This window comes from Xenopus laevis, chromosome 3L, assembly GCF_017654675.1.
Source record: "Xenopus laevis strain J_2021 chromosome 3L, Xenopus_laevis_v10.1, whole genome shotgun sequence".
NCBI classification, from domain to species: Eukaryota; Metazoa; Chordata; class Amphibia; order Anura; family Pipidae; genus Xenopus; species Xenopus laevis.
The window spans coordinates 90,714,936-90,738,527 of NC_054375.1; the positions used below are offsets into that span (position 1 = coordinate 90,714,936).

General features: G+C 40.1%; 1 long non-coding RNA gene across 1 annotated transcript; it reads right to left on the minus strand.

Annotated features, from left to right (window-relative positions):
* Positions 1-7,697: 7,697 nt before the first annotated feature.
* LOC121401521 lies at positions 7,698-22,475 on the minus strand. Its single transcript, XR_005966313.1, has 3 exons — positions 22,075-22,475; positions 8,496-8,567; positions 7,698-7,955 (listed from the first exon to the last, which is right to left on the minus strand). It is a non-coding gene; the product is annotated as an uncharacterized LOC121401521 (long non-coding RNA).
* Between the last annotated feature and the right edge of the window lie 1,117 nt (positions 22,476-23,592).

The window sequence follows — 23,592 nt, forward strand, 5'->3', positions numbered from 1 at the left end:
CCTCCCATTGTTCTTTTGTTTGGCTGCTGGGTGGGGGGGAAGGGAGGGGGTGATATCACTCCAACTTGCAGTACAACAATAAAGAGTGATTGAAGTTTATCAGAGCACAAGTCACATGACTTGAGGCAGCTGGGAAATTGACTGGGGCTAGACATATTGTCAATTTCCCAGCTGCCCCCAGTCATGTGACTTGTGCTCTGATAAACTTCAATCACTCTTTATTGTTGTACTGCAAGTTGGAGTGATATCACCCCCTCCCTTCCCCCCCCACCCAGCAGCCAAACAAAAGAACAATGGGAGGGTAACCAGATAGCTCCCTTTTTTTTTTAAATAGCTCGAATCCGAAAATAGAGGTCCCTTGAACCATTTGAAGATGCTAATTGTCTTCATGATGTTTGCTGTTTTTTCCGAGGGTCTTGCACAAAAACTCAGTCAATTTCGAGCAATTCCAGTTTTTTTCAACAAAAAATCTATTAATTTGTGTTTTTGGGTTGTTAACCCAAACCTTACTGAATTGAGTTTTTTTCCATTCAAGTTTTTTCTTAAATAAGACACCATTCGAGTTGTGAGTTAATTCGAGGTATAAAAACTCTAAAATTCGACCTTTGATAAGTAACCCCCTTAAATAATGGTAAACCCCTATTTCCAAAAAAAAAAAACAGTACAGAAATCTAGAAAACCCTAGGTCCCAAACATTTGGGAAATAGATCCCGTTCCTGTATTATTATTGTTTCCTTTTTAAAAAGAATGTAAATCTCATCAGCACTTTTTAAAAATAAACTTACATTTATCGTTCCCTCTGACCGCCCGACTAGCACAGCTTTCTATAGTTGCCGGAAGACCCCCTACACTCACTAGTTATACTAGTTGTACTTCAAAACTGACCCAGTATTTTTAACAAGAAACAATGGCAGACAGTCATTTTGACAAAGAGAACTGGATAAATGTTTCACAATACAGAGTTATTCTGGTTGGGGAAGTTGCTCCTACCCTTCATAGCCGAGCACATAGTGAACAGGCCTGAGCTGGCAAAGCCTCCAGCATCTGGTCCGGATGTTTTTATTCACTGCTGGTGATGTCTTTAGTCCAAAATTTATCTTAACAAGTCTGTACCTCTTCTCTTGTATACAATTGAAGAAAATATATCTTAAGTCAGCATTGTACTGTCCCTGCAAAGTATTCCATATCTTTTAAATTCTTATATTTGGCATTTTTCCTGCTGTTCCTCAACATGGTCTTGAATGTTCATACATGGCTATTTAAGGCATTGTAAAAAAAAAAAGTTCTAAAGGGAATTCTTTAGTGTAAAAATGAAACTGGGTATATAGATAGACTGTGCAAAATAAAAAATGTTTTCAGTATAGACAAAAATGTAATCTATAAAGACTGGAGTGACTGGATGTCTACATACATAATAGCCAAAACGCTACTTCCTCCTTTGCAGCTCTCTAACCTGTTACCAGTCAATAACCAATAAGTTAGTTCAGTTAGTTTGTTTTTGACCTGCATGCTAAAGAACAAAAGCAAACTAACTGAATATTTATGTTCCATATGGCCCCCCTTCAAGTCACTGATCAGTGACTCGCCAGTAACAGGTTAGAGAGCTGCAAAGGAAGAAGGTGAGTTCTGGCTATTATGTTAGAAATCCATATAATCCAGCCTTTCTAGATTGCATTTTTGGCTAATTTACTATATTAGAAAAAATTTTAATTTCACACAGCCTATTTACCCAGTTGTATTTTAACACTGAACTGCTCCTTTAAGTCATTCCGTCTAGCTTTCCCCAACCATGTTTTTTTTTATCTACTCCTTTAATTTTCAAGTGACAGATACAATATATTTCTGTAGCTGGCAGAATATGTTGTAGTCATGTTTGTTTTGCATATACTATGCAGATTTCCTGGGGACAAGCTCAGATCCAAAAATAAACATTACATTATGCAATTTGCAGCAAAAAGTCACCAAAAAATAAATACAAATCTAAATTTGCTTGTGTAGTACTAAGTGTGTACTAAAACAGCTGCAAAATGTTTTTACAATTCTACCATACAATCCAGTAATGTACCGCAATTTTTGATATTCTTTACTGCTACTATTTTGTGTAGCAAAACGTTTTTGCTGAAGTAATCTGTAGCTTTAAATGATCTCCAATTCACTTATTTTGCAGTATGCAACAATGCATTGTATTGTAAGCTTGGAATGGAACAGACATTTCAGCTCCCACCTTTCAAATAAAAAGTTTGTGCTCATGTTGGTAAAAATAAATACTTAAAAAAAACTTCATCTGAGACATTAATAGCACTTCAAAAACTAAAGCACATCCAAATGACATCAGCAACTTGCAATCATATTTCCCACAATTCTGTAGCAGCAGAATATTAGGAATACAAAGTACTGTACATGTTCTGTAATGATCTTTGTTCCATCAGTAATAACAAGGAAGCCTCTAGAACAGCGAGACTTTTTCTCAGAAACCTGAAGTATTTTTAGATTTATCAAGTATGTGTGGTTTTTAAAATGAAAAAAGCACGCAATATAGTGACATTTATTACAAAACAAATCAGTTTTGTTTTTTTGGGATTAAAATATGAAATATTATTTATGTGAAATTGAAGAAAATTTCAACTGTACTGCAGAGGAATATAAATGCAATGGAAGCTCACTATCTAGTGCCATTAATGTTTGTTTTATTTTGGTCTACTACAATCCAATAACGGACTTTTTATAGGAAGGTATAAATGAAAGTAATTAAACAATCACTATTACTAATACAGGTAAGGGACCTGTTATCTAGAATGCTCTGAACCTGGGGTTTTCTGTAATTTGGATCTTCATACCTTAAATCTACTAGAAAATCATGTAAAGATTAAATAAACCCAAAAGGCTGGCTTGCCTTCAATAACTATTAATTATAGCTGGGGTCAAGTACAAGGTACTGCTTTATTATTGCAGAGAAAGGAAACAGTTTAAAGAAATCTGGATCATTTGTATAAAATAGAGTCTATTCTGAACCTTCTGGATAACGGGCATCCGGATAACAGATCCCATACCTGTATTTATTTACAGAGAGGCTGTGTTTTATGCTATTTACAGCGGACCCTGACCACAGGACTCATGGAGCCCTGTCTCTTATTTTTCACCCCCACTTACAAATAGGAGGTGAAGGGTCATTGGTCTGTGGTGGATTTGATTTTAATGGTTATTTCTGGCAAACTCTCATAGGTTTATAAGTGAATAAAACAAAACTAGCCACATAGGTTACCATCTGCATGTATTTCTTCTATCATATTGAACATGTCTCTCAGTCCTCCCTGGATCACTTGTCCCCCACTACCCTACCACATACTAAAAGCAACAACTGCCACAGCAGGCAATGACTTTGATGATTTGTTGCCATCTCCAGAGCTACTAGACAGGGCTGGGCCAAGGTATTTTGGCACCCCAGGCAAGGGCTTCAATCAGTGCCCCCCCACCCAGTCCTTCATTACCATTTCCCACCTTACCATTCAAATTGCCCCCTATACATGTGCCAGCACCTATCATATTGCTCCATGTACCTGTTCCAATGGCAGTCATTCCCTCAGATTGCTTCCAAGTACCCAATCTGTATCTGTGCCAGCATAAGCCAAAACAGCCATCGTATTGTTACCCCCAATTTGTACCTATGCCAGCGGCAGCCAAAAAAATCATATTGCCCCTAATTTGTACCTGTGCCTGCAGGAGCCAAAAATCCATCATATTGCCCCAATCATCTGTGTATCTGTACCAGCAGACACCATATTGCCCCATATATCTGAGCCAGTAGCAGTCAATCCCTCATATTGCCCCCAATCTGTACCTGTGCAAGCAGCAGCCAAAAATCCATCATATTGCCCCTAATCATCTGTTTACCTGTACAAGTAGCAGCCAAGACATTGCCCACAAATATGTACACGTGCCAGCAGCTGCCAAGAGGGAGGTGGGGAGTGCTTCTGCCCTCAGTACAAATCACGGACAAGAGGGTGTTGGAACAGGTGGTTTATAAAATTGAAAAACTATTGAAGGCCAAGCAAACCAAGTTTTAAAAAATAAAAATTCCCTTAAAACCAACCAACAGATACAAGGAAATGGTATTAGAAATCCTCCACAATTCTTACCTAACACCTGAAAAACGGTTTAGAATGGGAAATCTCCCCTCAGATAGGTGCACTCAATGTTTAACTCCCAAAGCTGATCTTTTGCACATGCTCTGGTCATGCCCTAAAATACAAAACTTTTGGCTGGAAATAACCTCCTATTGGATGCAAGTAGTAAACAAACCACTTCAACCAACTGTAGATTGGGCCTTGTTTCGCTCTGTTCAACATTACCCAGATTTGAACAAAGGGGAAAAACATTTGGCGGCTAGGTTGGCGGCGGCATCACGAAAGGCAATTCTTCATCAGTGGCTCTCAACAGAAATCCCATCAGTTACACTAGCGAAACAAAAATTGCACCACATCTTTCATATGGACTTGCTGGAAGCCACGACAAAGAAAGAACAATTAACTACGAAATTCTTTCTTACTTGGACCACATACATTAACAATCTCCCTTCGCCACTCAAATACCTAACTACCCACACCTTCACAAACACAACTTGGTATGACACAGAAATTTTACGGGGAAACTCATTACTATAAGAAACGAACCAATATATCCAAAACACGTTTCCAAGGACTGGAATAACTTCAAGGTCGCCCCCAGGACTCAACGTGCGAACAGGCTTTTGGCTTCTTAAGGTAAATAATAACAGCCTGTTAAAACTGTAACTAATCTCAATATTTGATATATACAAATGTTTTACTAAGTTAAACTTAATTTTCCTTCTCTATTCACTTTATTTTTCCTTTCTATTTTAATACATGTACTACTATATCATGGATTACTGTATTAGTAACAAGACATGAAAGTCTAAGAAATGTATAACATGCTACAAAAACTAATAAAAACAATCTTTAAAAAAATAAAAATTCCCTTAAAAGTGCGCCCCTCCATGATTGCGCCCTAGGCGGGCGCCACCTACTCTGCCTACCCCTAGTTCTGTCCCTGCTACTAGAAATAGTTCCCTATGTTGTTGTCCCATGACTGTGGAAACTAAAAATTGCTGTTTTATCAGGCAGACGGTCACTGAATCTGTAGCAGAAAAGTATTATTGTTAATGCTGGGGCTGAGCATTCAATATGCCTGAAGATCACTAAGTTGCCTGTTAACACTACAATTCTTTCTAAATATGTCACTCCATAAATGTGAAAGGTATGTCTAGTGATTTGTTTATCTATATAATACAAACATGTATCAGTTTTGTCTTTACAATCAGGCAAGAGGAACAGAACCAGTTTTTTTCAAGCTATGGTAATACTATTCTTTATATCAAACAGTTGGGCAGGAAAACCTAAAGCAGCTCTAGCAACAATTTTAAATACACAGAGACAAAAAGTAGCCTTCAAACTTATACCAAGATCTTCAAATTGAGAAATATGTTAATTAATATTACTTTAAAAGCAATATGTATTCTTCATGTTTGAAAAAGTATCTTAAATTAAATTATAATTCTACCGTGGCATTAAAGGTCTAAGTTTAAAGTTGAATGTCCCTGTCTCTGGTGTTTGAGTCTGGAAGCTCAGTAATTCAGGTGCAGACTCTGAACTGTTACAGTTTTGCAATATTTAGTTAATACATTTATTTCTCAGCAGCATCTCTGGAGTATTAGCAACTATTGTATCAATTCTAACAGCTGCCTGTAATAAAACCCAGATATTCTGCTCAGCAGGGACACAGATAAGAAATGTATCAATTTAAAACAGTTTACAGGGTCGGCGACCCCCCCTCCCAGAGCGGCTTCAGAAGGTGAAAAATTACACTTTACACTTTAACATTAGAAAAATTGAAAATGGAACACACATAGAAAATGGAAAGTCATTGGAAAACGTCTTTATTTCTGGTGATCTAACTGAAAACAACTAGTTGCCTGAAGATGAACCACCCCTTTAAGGTGTCTACCATTGTCCTCATTCTCTTTCAGTAGGACATGCCCTATTTGTTATTCTGAAGTCATACACTATTCCAGACTTTACTATGCAATAAGTTACAAAATATATATATACATTTAAAAAACACAGAAACCACTTCACACATACAGCTATTCTAAGAAACGTAGATAACAGGAAATAAAAGGGAACAAGACAAAATACTGACCACAGAAATTGTTTAAATCATTCTTGCAAGTATCTATACTGAAATGTTACAATGTAAAGCAATAATATGATGGGAACATTCAGGGGCCCATTTATTAAACCTCAAACTTATCTTGTCGAATTTTTAAAGGGAAAAATTTACATTATTTTTGTAAAAAAAACCTTTGATTTATTATACGACAAAGCTGCTAAAAATCCGAATCTGAAAATACTCCATCTCAAACCTGTCGAGGTCAAGTAGAAGTCAATAGCAGATGTCCCTGAAGTTGTTTCTTGACATTGTGATCTGCTCTGGATAATCCAATAAAGTTGGGGTTTTCATCCGATGATAGAGTTTTCTTAGAGACAAGTCAATAAAGTTGTTGGAGCGTCAATCGTATGATTCGAATTGACGCTCAGTTTTGTTGCTGCGTTTTTGCGCTCAGACTTTTTCAAAAAAATTTAAATATTCATGCCTAATAAGATTTTATATTTTGTTTAATTCCATTAAATGGTGCCCCATAACAATAGTGGACAATACAGAACATTCCTTTTCAAAAAAAGTTGTATTAAAGTGAATGTCAACCTAAAAAACAATTGCTTGGACTATTAAAATAAATCATAATTCTAAGCAACTTTGCAATATTCATTACACATTTTTCTATGGCTTTTATGTTATTTGAATATGTACTGTAAATGAAAGCAGTGTTTGTCTGTCCCTGCCTATTCTCTGCACCGATGGCTCAGACTGTTGATATAACTTAAAGCAAGCTAGCTGATTAACAGACTTGACTTTGCTGGGGAACTAAGATTTTTGCAAAATTTTTTAAAAAGTAACCACCAGGAGTTAAGCAAATGCTGCTTTCAATAGCAATTGTTTTAACAAATAACTTTAAAAGCACTAAATGTGTTTAATAAATGTATATTGGAAAGTTGCTTAGAATTATGTTTTCTTTTATTAGGCAAATTTTTATTTTGGGGTTGACTTGCCCTTAAATGTGAAATAACATCTCTTTTACATGCTGTAAAGTCTACTTTTTAATTAAAGGTTTCTGCCAGCAATGGTAAAAAAGAAAAAAAAAAAAGAGCTACTGTAAGTCACAGCTCCCAAACTATAGATGTCAGGCTTTTGCTAAGAAATGTCCATGTTATTTTAAAGGAGAAGGAAAGCTACGGAGGCATTTTATTGCCAATAGATTAGCTGCAATAGTGCAAGCTAGAATGCTATATTTATTCTGTAGAATGTTTTACCATACCGGGAAAAAACTCTCTATTTGTTTAGGATAGGAGCTGCAGTATTAATGTGGTGTGACATCACTTCCTGCCTGAGTCTCTCCCTGTTCTGGGCTCAGATTACAGTAGAGAAGGGGGGGGGGGGAGAGGAGCAAACTGAGCATGCTTTTGCCCAGGGCAATGAGGTTTAAGCTGAAGGCAGGAAGTCAGATACAGAAGCCCATGTGTACAAAATAGAAGGAAAGAAATGCAATGTTTCTTTTGACAAGGGACTCAGAGCAGCACTACTTTGGGGGCTTTCTGATAAGGCTTACTTTAACATTTCCTTTTCCTTTAATAGTGCTACCTGCTTTGCCAGTATTTCAGTTCCAAACTCAGGTATATTGCGTATAGAAATATCAGATGTAGGCGTCTGTTCAGTAGCTGTCAGGGTGGAATTTTAGCAGCTATCCAGTTTCTATGGTGCCATTTTCCTGAGAAAGCAGGCAGTGGTTTGAATGAGAGACTATAAAATGAATGGCAGAGGGCCTAAATAGAAAGAAAAGTAATACAAAATAACAATAAAGTTGTAGTCTCACAGACCAATAACTGGCATGACGGGATCAGTGACCCCCATTTGAAAATTAAAAATAATTCAGAAACTATAAAAAATAATACATGATGACAATCAATATGTTGCATATGGAATTCTATAACATATTAAAACTTTTAAAGGTAAGAACCCCTTTAATATTTCTATATCATTGGATTCTCCTGTTTTGTAGTCATGTTATAGTTTGAAATGTATATAGTCATACATTAAACGGTATTCGTGTTCAATTACAGGTCTTAGTCAAGTTATGTTATCTTCTGTATAAGTACATAATAGTAAGTACTATATTATTATAATGGGGAACATCTACCTCAAAAACACATTGATTTTTCTGTGTGATAAAATATCTTCTGTCTGTCTGTTCCCTAACATATTTGTAAAGTGTTATAATTTCCCATTTATAAGCATCCCATCACAAACCTAACTGTGATAGTTTTCTTCATTATTTTAAAAATAGCCAAAATAACAGCATTTACCTTTAAATTATAGCATGCCTAGCCTCAAAACTCCTTCCTTCTTCTTGGAGATCAGTACCACAGTATGGGAACCTGTAGGGGTATTACAAAAGGTTGTATGAGTGAAACTAATTATCTTCCAACAAGTTTCTTAGAAAGCACAAGATAACTACAAATTGATCTCTTTCTGACTGGAGTTTCATCATGTCAATAGCAGTCAAAGGCAGTCTTGTTCAGCATAATTGTTTTTTAAACCACAGCTACACACTAAGCAGCTGGAGTAATACAGATTCCAAGAGTTTTCCTTTTAGATGAACAAAGGAACAATGTTGACAAAATGGAAATGATTTAAAACACTTTATTGGGACATATTACTTTTATTGAAATTGCTTCTACAAAACAGATATATATTAGCTACATAACATCATTCAGGGATCCAGAAACAAATTTCCAAAACTCTTTCATGGAACAACTGAAAATTATTCAAAATTTCTAAGATACCTTAGCAGCAAGGGAGCATCTGTTTTGCCGTCTGTAGTATTCATATTAAGCAACACAGGAGTGTATTTTGATATAAGTTAGAACTACAGAATTGAATAACATGTTGAACAGATATTTGGACAAAAAGTAAATACAGTATATTCTGGTTTTTTTCCCTGAGGAAGATCACTATGATGTGATCTAAAAGTTGGAATTTTGCTTGTTTATTAAAATTGGTTACTCTGGTTACTCTGTTGAGTGCTGTGTTTTTTGTTATTTTATATAAATAAAACTACAGTTATACTCAGCAAGATTATTTTTGCCAATTATATTTAGTATAAGATACCATGTCAGGCATATAGAAAGCAAACAGTATTGAAAGATTAAAAGAGTAAGGGTGGTGCTCAGCTATCAGTTTCCTGAGGTAATTGTGTTGCATCTACAAAGCTTAGCTTTATTGCTCGAATATTTACTGTATTTGTAGCTTTTAAGAGCATTCCTATTCAAGCAAAGGTTTCAGCCATTACTGTAGTGCTTTTGTGTCATCAGCAAAATATTGATTTTGGGTTACTATTAGCTTCTCAATTATTCTAACTGTAAAAATGTACAACGAATATGGTTATTTTTTCTCAGGGTAAATATTTTGCAGGAAAAGTAAAATCAGGTTTGGGTTTGCAGTACTGGAAAAGAAATATCTATCAAATGGAAAGTGTTAAATATAATGTAATAAATAAATAAATAATATAGCACAAGGAAATTCTCTATAATCTATTCAATTACAGTATGCAGCTAGCCTTGGGTCACACATATATATCAACAATTGTTGTAACAATGCTCACAATGTGCAGTAAAACTATGTTAAATTACACCATGCTTTCTGTAAATGCTTAGGGTAAGAGCACATGGCCAGATTCGGGGAGATTAGTCGCCCCGAAGAAGAGGTGATTTGTCGCCAGGGTGACTAATCTCCCAGATTTTGCCCGTGTGACCCGACCCTTAAAGAAGAACTAAAGCTTAACCAAGAAGTATGGTAGAAATGCTGTACATTGTGGTTTGGAATTCTGTACCAGCCCAAGACAACCACAGCCATTTAGCAGGGAAGATGTTTGCCTCCAAAAATGCCCCATTAGCTCCCCATCTTTTCTGCTGATTCACTGTGCATGTTCTGTGCTGCTCACAGTTACCTGAACCTAAGGACTTATGCACAGTATATAATATATATAGAATATATTATATTACAGGCAGCTCTGATACCACCGCAACTTGCATCAGAATTTAATAATTAGCCCTGTAGCATCAGAGTCTATGATATATGAACCTCATTTTCTGCTTGATGACTTGTGACAAACCCTAAGGATAGCTTCCAGACTACACTGAGCATGTAACTGTCACAGATGCTCCTAAAAATACAAGTTGGCACCCCATGTGCACAAATTTAAATGCCTGGATCATTAATATATATATATATATATATATATATATATATATATATATATATATATATATATATATATATATATATATATATATATATATATATATATATATATATATATATATATATATATATATATATATATATAATATAGAGCAGTGGTTCCGAAACACTGGCTCGTGAACAACATGTTGCTTACCAACAGTCAAGGCCGCCGGGAGCGCTCAGCGGCTCGTCTTCTCCCAGCGGCAGAAAATCTAATATGCGTTGCACGTGGGTATGCTGCGGCGCCGGCGTGATGACATTACAGCCGGCGCTGAAATTCTAAATAAAAGGGCGTCCTAGACACTGTAACCTTGCCCAATTATAGGTTTCATTCTGCTATTGAACCTGGGTGTTAATTCTGCTGTGTAACCCTGTTTCTTGACACCTGCTTGTTTTGGACTTTGACCCTACGCTGCCTGCCTAGAGAACTCTTGCCTGTGACCTGACCACGTCTCCTGTTTAACCCTTTGGCTACCTCGACTTGGACTTCTGCCCCATGGCTTCCTCCTAGGTCCGGACTACTTCCTTTGGGAGCCGCCAGGCCCCCTGACATTATAATTGGGCCATGGACCCCACTGAGGAAGCTACATCCGATGTCGGACGAGCGCTAAGTGGATTGGCGTCCCGCATGGAAGATTACGAAGCTCAGCAGTTCCGCATTGGCCAAGCGCTTGATACTCTCCTCTCCCGTATACATCCAGCGTCTCCTGTTGCAGGGTGACACATGTGGGTGGTGTATCTCCTAAGTCTCGCAGGTTTCTTCTGCCCTTACAAATTCGTCTGGCCACTAAGACTATTGTCGGCTCTGCCTTCATCAGTTCTGGGGCTGCCGGGAATTTCATGGACGCTCTTTTTGCCAAATATATAGATGTTCCACTCTATCCATTGTCTACTCCCCTTTGGGTTACGGCTATTGACGACAGGCATCTTACGTCCGAGTATATCTCCATGATGACAGGGGAATTGCCTGTGCAGGTTGTTACTTTGCATAAAGAAAAGTTATCGTTCCTGATTATTTCCTGCCCTTCTGTTCCTGTCGTCTTGGGTCTACCATGGCTTCGCCTTCATAACCCCACCATTGATTGGTCCTCTGGGCAGATCTCTCGTTGGAGCCCATTCTGTCAACAGCACTATCTTCCTGCTAATCCACTCCAGCGGGTGAATATCTCTTCGACAGATCTGAAAACTCTGCCATCCTTCTACAAGGAATTCTCTGATGACTTCTGTAAAAGGTCTGCAGAATTCCTCCCTCCTCATCGTCCCTACGACTGCCCTGTCGATCTCCTTCCTGGAACCATGCCTCCCAGAGGACGTACCTATCCCCTCTCTCCTGTGGAGACTGCCGCCATGAAAGACTGTATCCAAGAAAATCTCTAGTGGGGATTTATTCGTCCTTCTACCTCTCCGGCAGGGGCTGGCTTCTTCTTCGTGGAGAAGAAGGACTGTGGTCTGCGTCCCTGCATTGACTATCATGGACGGTTAAGAACCATTACCCCTTGCATCTTATTACTGAACTGTTTGACCAACTGAAAGGGGCTCAGATTTTCTCTAAATTGGATCTACGTGGGGCATACAATCTCATCCGCATACGCGAAGGAGATGAATGGAAGACGGCATTCAACACTCGGGATGGGCATTACAATTACCTCGTAATGCCCTTCGGCCTCTGCAATGCCCCCACCGTCTTCCAGGAATTTGTGAACAACATCTTCCGGGATCTCTTGGGGAAATTTGTGGTCGTGTATCTAGATGACATCCTAATCTTCTCCAAGGACCTAGAAAGTCATCTCTCCCAGATGAAGGAGGTACTCTCTCGTCTGAGGAAGAACTCTCTCTTTGCCAAGCTGGAGAAATGTGTTTTCGAATTATCCAAAATCCCTTTTCTAGGCTACATCATCTCCCCAGAGGGTTTCGAGATGGATCCTGCCAAAGTGTCTGCAATTCAGGAGTGGCCTATTCCTTTGAGTACCAAGGCGAAACAAAGATTCATTGGGTTCGCCAATTATTACCGACAGTTTGTTAAGGGGTTCTCCTCTCGCATTGCACCTATCCTTGCCCTCATCCGAAAAGGGGGTAAACCCAACTCATGGCCCCCCTCAGCTGTTGAAGCTTTTCAGTCCCTGAAGGATGCTTTCACCTCTGCCTCTATCCTCCGACATCCAGATCCAGGCTTACCCTTTTTCATTGAGGTGGATGCTTCTGAAGTTGGAGCTGGCGCTATCCTGTCCCAAAGACATCCGGCTGACGGGAAACTACATCCTTGTGCTTACTTCTCCAAGAAGTTCTCTCCAGCAGAGCAGAATTACGACGTAGGGAATCGTGAACTCTTGGCAGTAAAGCTTGCTCTCGAGGAGTGGTTGAATCCCTGACAGGCAAGGTGGGCTCTCTTCTTTTCTCGCTTCAACTTTGTTTTGACTTATCGCCCTGGCTCCAAGAATCGTAAAGCTGATGCTCTATTTTGAAGCTTCGCTCCGGTGGATCGTCTTCCTGACAGGCAAGAACCAATTATTCCTCCTGCCAAAACCATTGCTTCTCTGTTATCAATTTGCTGAACAAATCTTGGCTGGCCAGTCTTCTGCTCCTTCTGATACCCCCATTGGAATGGCGCTTGTACCCTCTGAGCTTCGCCTGCCTATCCTACAACAGACTCATTGTTCCGGGCAAGCGGGACATCCTGGCCCAGAAAAGACTCTTGAGCTATTAGGACGTTTAGTCTGGTGGCCGACTATCCGTAAAGATGTCGAAGACTTTGTTGCTGCCTGTACCATTTGTGCCACTTCCAAAGCTAGCCATACTCGCTCTAGCAGGTTATTACAACCTCTACCCATCCCCTCTCGTCCATGGACTCACTTAGCAATGGACACCATTGGGTTGTTATTGACCGTTTTAGCAAGATGGCACATTTCATCCCATTGCGGAAACTTCCCTCGGCGGTGGGACTTTCACAGCTCTTCATCCAATTCATTTTTCGTTTACATGGCTTTCCGGCGGTTCTCAATTTACAGCTAAATTCTGGCGCTCCGTATGTAAAGACTACTAGGTTTCATTCTGCTATTGAACCTGGGTGTTAATTCTGCTGTGTATCCCTGTTTCTTGACTCCTGCCTGTTTTGGACTTTGACCCTATGCTGCCTGCCTAGAGAACTCTTGCCTGTGACCTGGCCATGTCTCCTGTTTAATCCTTTCGCTACCTCGACTTGGACTTCTGCCCCTGGGCTTCCTCCTAGGTCCAGACAACTCCCTTTGGGAGCCGCTAGGCCCCCTGATACCAACCCCTTGGGTGTTGCTCCCAGTGGCCTCAAAGAAGGTGCTTATTTCTGAATTCATTGTTTGGAGGCAAGTTTTGGTTGCATAAATTCCAGGTACACTGCAAAACAGAGTCTCCTGTAGGCTGCTACTCCACATAGGTGCTACCAATAGTCAATTACAGCTCGTAATTTGCCCCTACTAGAACGTTTTTACATGCTTGGGTTGCTCTCCAAATTTTTTTTACATTTAAACGTGGCTCATTGGTAAAAAAAAAGTCAGTGATACCTGTTAGAGATTCTAAAACTTTAGGCTGGTGCAGTATGTTCAGTATATAAAATACAACATTAATACAAATTTTTTCTTTAAGGAATTAGTTCTCCTTTAAAAAGAGCCACATATGTTGGCAATATATTTATATGCCTATTACACTCAATATAGATGCAACGCCAAACAAATCAAAAGTAAAGAATGTCAGGGTAGAAAGACGAAGGATGGTACTCAGCTGTCTGTTTCCTGAGGTAAATTTTAAACCTCAGAGTCATTGCTCAAACATTCATTGTTGTAAGTGTAGGTTGTCAGGACATTCCTTCTGTAAAATGGCCTCAGTCATTAGTGTATTGGATATGTGTCATCAGCAAAATGTCAATTTTAGGTTACCTTTGTCCTCGGCTTTCCTTATCATCCAGCTATAAAAATACAGCAGAATTTGAATTTTATGCTTCTCAGGACATCAAGACAAATTTATTGAACATGAAGGAAAATGTAAATTCAGGGAATAGTACGTCAGGTTATAAAACCAAATATGAACATTAAATTAAGGTAAAATGCAATCTAATGTACAGGTACATCTAAACCACATTTACCATTAACATCTACAGTATATAACCATATTTAGCTGCCCGTCTCTCCAAGTTAACTTTAGGTAGCAGCTGCTGACAAGTTGAAGTCACATGTCCCAAAATGTAAAACTGTAATAAACAAACTTAAAAAATATAAACCACTGTCACAGTTACTGTAAGGTAAAACAGAAAAAAGCCTATAATGGTTATAAACAAATCCTGAGCATGCTTGCTTTATACTTGTCTTGGGAAGTCCAAGCTCCCTTTTAGTTGACAATTCCACTTACAGTTCAAACAATTATTTGGGGAAAAGTCACCATAACCAGACTTTTTCGCTGAAAAACAAAAACACACATTTTTAGAGATTTATCATACCCCAACGCTGCTAAAAATCTGAATCCAAAAATACTCCATGTCAACCTGTCGTGGTCATGTAGAAGTCAATAGCAGATAACCCTGAAGTTGTTTCTTGACATCTTGAAGAAACAGGCTTTCATCTGATTATCCGAAAAAGTTGAGTTTTTGCAGTGAAAATTCAATAAAGTGTTCAAGTTTTCAGAGTGTCAAACTTACGATACGAATTGACGCTCGAGTTTTGTAGCTAAGATTTTTTCGAGAAAAATTATTGCTAAAGGAGTTCAATTCCAGGAAGGGAGTTTGGTTGACTTGAAAACAGAGATTAGTTTGAGTTTTAGTAAATAAGCCCCTTAATGTACATATATATTTTGAAAAGCAGTGTGTTAATAGGAGTATCACTTTAATGACTCACATCAAAACACCTGTAATGAATATTGGGACCTAAACAAAATGCATTAAATAGTGGTACAACCATAATTCAATAATGACACATACAATAAGGCTTCCTAATTTCAGCAACTATCTTCAAATCCAGGCATATTCATTTGTTTTAACAGATTTTGATTTGTCCTGGAATATAAACTCCTACACATAAAAAAGCACATAGTGGGGTTTTTGGTGCATATCAGCATATAAAATGTGTATGTGTTTTACAAGCATGTTTCATTGTTTTCTGAGTAAATGGCTGCCCCATGGCTACACAACTGCCTATTTATATAAATTATAGCAATGTTTCTGTAGCAAACACACAATTTTTTAGCAGTAGAAGGTAACAGCACATTTTATTTAGATGCATTAAAAACACTTTCCTTTTAGGCGTTCTTGTTCTTTAAAAATTGGCACAAAGAAAGCTTCCTTTATGGTTCCTTGGAGATTTTTACATACCTCTGAAGTATTATATTCAGGATCGGACTGGCAAACTGTGGATTCTGGCAAATGCCAGAGGGACTGCTATAAAGTACCATAGAAAGTCATTATTTAGTGGGCTGGTGGTGGCTGTTTGGGCCTCTGTGTACCTGAAATGCCAGGGCCTATTTTAATTCTCAGTACAGGCCAGATTATATTATATTTGTAAATACTGGGGAGTAGTTTTCTTTAAATTACGTCAGTTTCTACAATTTCTGGAAATGCAGATTTTCACCTGGGGAAGGTTGTTACTGTAATTTAGTCTTGGCAAATAAAAACAATGGCATCCAGTCATTACATTGTTTCAGGATTTGATATAAACAGGGCTACAGTTTTGATTGCATGAGGCTTTATATGTAGGTATGGGACTTATTATCCGGAAAACCATTATCCAGAATTACATATAAGGAAATAATTTCAATTTATAAAAATGATTTCCTTTTTCGCTGTAGTAATAAAGCAGTACTTTGTATTTGATTCTAACTAAGGTACAATGGATCCCAACTGGAGGCAAAACAATTCTATTATTTTTAATTAATGTTTAAATTATTTTTAATAGACTTTAGATATAGAGATACAAATTATGGGAATACCCCTTATCTGGAAAATCCGAGGACCCAAGCATTCTGGATAACAGGTCCCATACCATTATTAGCTATTATACCTCTACATATCATGCCAAAAAAACACCAAGCTGCTCCTGTCTTTTAGCCAGTTTGGTTCAGACCATTAGTTGAAAGATTGGGATTGCAGGGCATTTAGCAAGATTGTTTTTGTCACTCTAGGATCATTTTACAGCTAAATGGAGAAGGAATACAGAGTGCCAGCTATCCTAAATTATTTTTTAGGATATCCCAAACTGTTCTAGTTTCTAAGTTGAATTCCTCAGGGTAACCTGGATAATACTGGTGAAGGTTATACGAATTATTCAAATGAAAAAGGTTGGCACAAACTGGATCACTCTCCACGATGTAGTTAAAAAATGTATTTATTTAGAACAACATCCCAAATGCCTAGGCCTAGGATGTTGTTTCTTAATAAATACATTTTTTAACTACATCGTGGAGAGTGATCCAGTTTGTGCCAACCTTTTTCATTTGATATTCTGTCACAGTGCCTTCCTGAGTTGAAGGCTTAAGGTGTGAGCACCTGGATCCCCCAATGCATTGGGTAAGTTAAACCCTCAAAAAATTTACAATTTGGAGCTTGAAGCACTATACAAATTATTTATGTATGTACGAATTATTAAGCAATATATATCTCAAGAGATCATCAGCACTGTATGACCATTAGTGATGAGCGAAATTTTTCACCAAGTTTTGCCGCCAAAAATGACGCCCATAGACTCTAATGAGTGAAAAAAATTGTCAAACAATTTGTTGTGCGTCAAAAAAAAAAATTGTCGCCCATAGACTTCAATGCATTTTGGCAAATTCGCCCATCACTAATGATTCGTCAGATTCGCACATCTCTAATGATCATCTATAAGGGCTGAAACACATTGTGCGCCTTCTTCAGATCCGACGCGATGAGAGGAAGTGGATGCGACGAGATGGATTCGCCGAATATAATGTAAGTAATAGGAATGTTGGACCTACAAGCTGCGTGCATCCGACATGACACAACAGTCATATGCAAATGCTGCACATTGCTTACATTATATTTGGCGCATCCGTCTCCTCTCATCACGTTAGATCGGAATAAGCAAGACCATGGAGTTCAGCCCTTAAACTGTCCTTTGTGGGTGGTTGGTATTCTGGTTCAGTTTGGTTCAACAAATCAACAGTCCTGAAAGCTGCTGGTGTATGGAGATGTATGATTTCTGCTCCTTGGCCCTGAACTATTGCTAAAGCAGGGTTATCATTGAGGAAAAATCAGGCAGTTTAGCATCAATGTATTAACGGCCCATGACCATCAGGATCTTGAGGAATCATAAATCCAAAAAAAGGTACAGTGGAGCCTGCTTCCCAGAGGATCTCAACTTCCTCAAGTGATGCCCAAATGTTCCAAATGATGCATCAAGATCTTAACAAACCAGAAATCCAATTCTATACTGTCTGCAAGAGGACTTAAACCTATTCCGCTACTGAACCTGTGTATTCAAACCACCTTGGGCCCTCTTGGATTTATTTTAGTTAGCAAAGTGAGTAGGCGATGAACAGCATTTTTCTTAAGCAGACTTCCAATCCGCGGAGACAAACCCTGCGATGATTCCCGTGACTTTGACAGCTTCTTCATTCCGCAGGCAAAGGTTTCAGGGCGCCCTGTTGTTTACCTAGTCTGACTTAAATTTCCTCCTAAAAATGTTGTTTTTCTTCCTTAACCCTTGCCTAGCACCAATGTTTTAAAGAAGGAACTCCTCACAGAATGGTGTGTTCCAGAGCATGGCCTTCATCAGAAACCCAATGATGAGATGCATATGTAACTTTCCATATATACTTGAGTATAAGCCGACCCGAGTATAAGCCGAGGTACCTCATTTTAACTCCAAAAACTGGGAAAGCTTATTGACTTGAGTATAAGCCTAGGGTGGGAAATGCATTTTAGGACATCTTCAGCAGAACACACGCTCCTACTCACTGATCCAAAGAGGCCGCAGTCACACCTCTGTGCTGTCCACACTTGCTGTTGTAATCTCCCCCTCATGACTTGGTCCTCCCTCCTCAGCTCCGTTTGGGGGAGGTGGGGGCTTTATTACACCGTGCAGGGTCTGAACAGACTTAGCAGCACCCTTAGTAGCCCCAGGATCCCAATGTGCTGCACAGTCCGGACTCCTTTCCATGCCTGTTCAAAGAAGCGCAAGTAGCTACTGAAGAATCTGAAGCTGCATCCCAGTAACGATCGGTTGTTATTCCGGAAGTGATGTCACAACCCCGAAGTTCGAACCCGAAGACCAGGAAGAGGAGCACGGCAGCATGAGTAAGAGGCGAATTCTTCCCTAGCAGAGCGCACACAGGAGCATGTGTTCTGTTGAAGATGTCCTGAAGCTCAGCCATTTGCGTCTGACTCGAGTATAAGCTGAGATAGACTTTTTCAGCACATTTTGGGTGCTGAAAAACTCAGCTTATACTCGAGTATATACGGTACTGCAGAGTGTAAAAAATAGGATGGGGAAGAGGAGGTTCATTAAGTGGCCCTAAAATTTCTAGGTGGGCCCCTGCTCTCAGCTCCCTAATTCATTCACAAACACACACACTCGTGATGTTTTCAAAATGCTACAGCAAAAAAATGTTGCTTTTAACCTAGACAATTTACATATTTTCAGAACCCCCCCAATACTGAAATCACCAAGGGCCACTCTACCTTCCCTTTACATTTGAATTTTCAAACAATTCTTAGAGATGAGTGTACAGTTATTATACTTTTGCATATTTACCACTGCTTGCTGTGAATCTGTATTCCACATGAAGTGTTAGTCATGCCTAAAGTGGCAATTTTCCTCCAATAGCCCTCCCTCTGTTATAATCCCTTTACAATAATTTTGCAGGGATTGTCACCTACTAGCTTGGGGGTGGGGGGCTAGCCAAACAGGGCCATAAACAAAATATATAACAGGGTCTACTCAATAAACTACCCCCTCTTGTAAAATATAAGGATATTATAAGTTACCGAGGAGTTCTATTAGTGTTTTTATACAGCTCCGAGGTGACTTCTAATTTCCTCATATTTTGCAACAGGGGCAGGGGCAAAACTACAGAGGAAGCAGACCCTGCTGTTGCAGGGGGGGCCAGGAGTGTAGGGGGCCCAGTGAGGCTATAATTAATAAGCAATTTTAATATATCTTGGTAGAATAGGCCAACTAATCAATATATTGGGGCCCTAAATTGAATTTGCTATGGGGTCCAGTAACATCTAGTTACACCACTGAACAGGGGGTACTTTATTTATTATAATACAAAATTTTCAGTGAGTCATGTTACAGAAATGACATTATATGATTATAACCAATGACATCACTAAGCACCATTTATAAATATGTATGTATCACCAGGGCCGCCATAAGAAATCATGGGGCCCCATACAAAAAGATTTTTGGGGCCCCCTGGGCCCCGCCCACACTGCGCCCAAGCCCCACCCCATATCCCGCCCACTCCACATCACAGTTAAAAGACCACACAGACATCAGCGCTAAAAAAGTAACCCCCCCCACACAAGTTATAAAAAGCTATTGATAGTCAGGGCCCCTTTATAAGTTAAAAAAAAAACATTGGCGCCAGGGCCTCTCATAAAAGTTTTTTAAAAAATCATTGTTGCCAGGGCCCCCCTTACAAGTTAAAAAAAAATTGGGGCCCCAAATTTTTTTTTAAAAATTGGTGCCAGGGCCCCCCCTTACAAGTTACAAAAAAAATTGGGGCCCCAAAAATTTTTTTACAATTTAAAAAAAACAACAAAAAAAAAACATTGGTGGCAGAGGCCCCCTTACAAGTTAAAAAAAATTGGGGCCCCAATTTTTTTTTTTAAAAAAAAAAAACCATAGGTGGTAGAATATTAAATTAATACATTGGTGGCCAGGGGAATAAAAAAGAAAACAACACACAAACTGGTGTTCAGTAGAATTGAACTCATGGCTTCAACTTCGCCTCCTTTCGTGACTTTGGGTCTTTTCGCCGCTTGAGGACTTCAATTTTGGCTGTTTTCGTGACTTCGGGCCTTTTTGTTGCTTCGGGTGTTTTTGTGGCTTCGGGTCCTTCGGCTTTTCGCCACTTCTGCATTCGGGACTTGCGAAATGGCCGCACTGCTCGGGCGCTCGTAAGGGGGGCCCTACTCTTTCAAAAGTGCAGCACTGCCGGGCCCCCTTCATGCCCGGGCCACTTGTCGTCCCCCCTGATGTCGGCCCTGTGTATCACCCTTAACATTACCTTTAAGGCATGATGTAAATATTATCTAAGGAGAACAAAACCCCCATCTCCACATGTTTAACTAATGAGCACCAACAAAGGACCCCCATGCCCCCACACAAAGCTCCACTGTCACTGCAGAGTTGCGCAGCATTGTTGGTGGCCGCCATGTTCTGCCAAGTCAGATCCAGTTTCTGGAGCCTTGGCAGGCATTAGCAACTAGGTGTATGTTCAGTGGAGGCTGATGTGAGCCTGGCATCTACTGCGAATGGTTGTTGATTTCTGTCCAGACGTTAGAAACCCAATGTGACGCAGCAACATAACATGGCAGCCACCAGGGACTTTTCAGGGCAGGTGCTGGGGGGAGAAGTCTTTTTCCTTTAATAGGTAAGGGATAGGGGGGATAAGATTGATATTCTTTTGCTGGTAGTCATGATGACACAGTAACCATGAACATATCATGCAAAATGCTACATATTACAGTACAGTCCTCAAGCTGATCAGCACTATATCAAACTACATTCCCTACAAGTAAAGTAGATCGTCTCCCACATTTTCCCCTCACAGAAACCCTCTACTCTTGAAACCCGTGTGCAGTGCGCCTTCCCGACATTTTAATGCTGCGCCACCACAATTCTGCATTCAAATCTCCCCCTCCCTTCCCTGGATGGGCAACAAGCTCATTTTCTAGTACGTGGGCAGGTCCATAACAGGGCCAGGAGCTCCACGCACTCCCCTGTGTAACAACACACTCTCCCGCCCACATCTTGGTCACATGCCTGTGACATCACGAGCTCCTCGGTGCTACTCCACTGGAGCATGTACCTACCCAGCAGAACTGCGAGCCTCTCAGCTCCTCCTCTCTGTTTACATCAGTTCTAAATTTTATCTGCGCAACATGAGCTGGAATGCGGACATTGAAAAAAAGAGAGAGAGAGAAGTGATCACAACACACACACGTACGGCTAGCACGCACCTGCGCCACAACACTAGCTACTAACTACACCCCCTTTTCTTTTCTTTCCGCTTGTTTGGAAAGGTCAAACACAGTCAGACAGGTTCCACAACTACACCTCCCAGCATCACCTAGGAAGCTAGCAGGGGGCTTATGGGAGTTGTAGTTCAGCAACAAAAACAAGTGGAAATGTTGATGAAATGTTTTCTGAGAGGGATCCCTGGAAATGGGGGTTTAGTGGCTGACACAAGTGGTGTTTAGTGTGCTTGTCAGAAGGCACAATGTAAAGCAGCCCGAGGCGATATCTGTCAGATCCCAGTCTGTGCCGCAAACATTCGCCCTGGGGAAAAGGAATCAGGTGCTGCTGCAATGCCTCACGTACTAGTAATGGCAGCAGCTCTATCAACGTGTGAGCAGACACTTTGTCTATAAATAAATAAGGTTAAGGCAAATACTAAAGTAGTGTAAATAAGGCAGGGGAGGATGATCTGACTCACCATGAGATGATGCCGCTGCTTCCCACTCGCACCTCTGGCTGTTATTAGAGGAGGATACGTGCCTCCATGTCCGCTCCATACTGCTGCTTGTTGTGCCACGGCTGAAGGTGAGCAGTGCTGCTGTTTCTCTGGAAGCTGCTGCTGCAGGTGGGTGTTTCTTCCCTCTCCATGTGTTGTGTTGGAAGTGGCTGCTGCTGCTGCTGCTCCGCCCTCCTTCTGTTATTTTTCCCTTCAGTGCTGGTCTGGATGGAGATCCTGTGCTCTCTCTCCTGCGCTGCCCAATCGCTGCTGCGTGTGCTACTGATTCTCCTCCCGTGCAGCCTTCATGTTGCTCCTACAACCCTGCCTGGGCTCACGCGTTAATCCTTCTCTAGCAGCCACTGGAAACAACTTGATTTCTCACATTTATTTTCAGCCTTGTTGTTTCTTCCTTGTGTGATTGTTGTGGTGAACTCATTAGTGTTGCTGTCATTGTGTGTGTGTGTGTGTGTGAGAGATCTGTGGGTGGGCACAGACACATCTCCTGCAGGAACTCTTGCTTCTGCTTTGCTCTCATTCTCTTGCCTCCAGTAGTTTTACAGTTAAAGGCTGCTAAGCATTGTATTTATTACAGCCAGCTTCTTTTTCAACCCTTGTGCCTAGTTATGGCCAGGTTTTGTTTTAAGGCAGCTTAATGGAGAATCTTTGCCTGTTCTGCTGCCCCAGCATCACAGGTGCCCATTATAAAGGGAAATGTATATTAAAGAAACAATGGTTAGCTATTCCTATACTATACATCAAGGATGTTCCACCTGCATTCCACTAGCAGGCTGGACTTCCCTAACATTTTGAGTTTCTTTCAGTCAGATTTCCAGCCTTTACTCTGGTCCTGGTCATTGTCACTTCCCTGTTCTGCTTCTGGTCGGTTTGCTTCCCCTTGTCGCAGAACACTTCTTCTGTGCAGGTTGAGCCCACACTTTGTGCTTTCTGTGGTGTAGTATCAACTGTTGTAGAACTTTCGCTATCAGCATTTTCCTCCACTGGAGCTAGAGCTGTAATACAGCAACAACCAGAGAGCTTTACAGGATCATTTCTGTGATGGTGCAAATCAGAAGGTCATTCAAAGCAACGTAGTAGTGACAGCATGTATTAAAGATTTCAGAAATTCTGAAAATCCATAGGAATGCTGGGATCTCTTCCTATCCTCCTGTGCTGTTCTTGCTGCATTGGTCCCCAACTCTCTCTGCGCAGTGTGTGCTACTGTCGGTTTTCTGGTTTTCTGTCTCCCACTGCCTCCTCCAGCCACTGGCTCCCCTCTACCTCCCTCTCTCTGATGCTGTTACATTATATCATGTCCATCATGTGACACCGCAAGCCTCTCTTTCTATGGAAACTTAAGGGGGGGGCCCACATGACTGCAGAAACAACATCGCCTCATCAACATCAGCAGCATCATCAGTAACAAGGAAACTTAACCCTCCAGCATCTTTTGGAATAAACAACCAGGATAAGAGTACAAGTAGGATATGAGTACAAGCA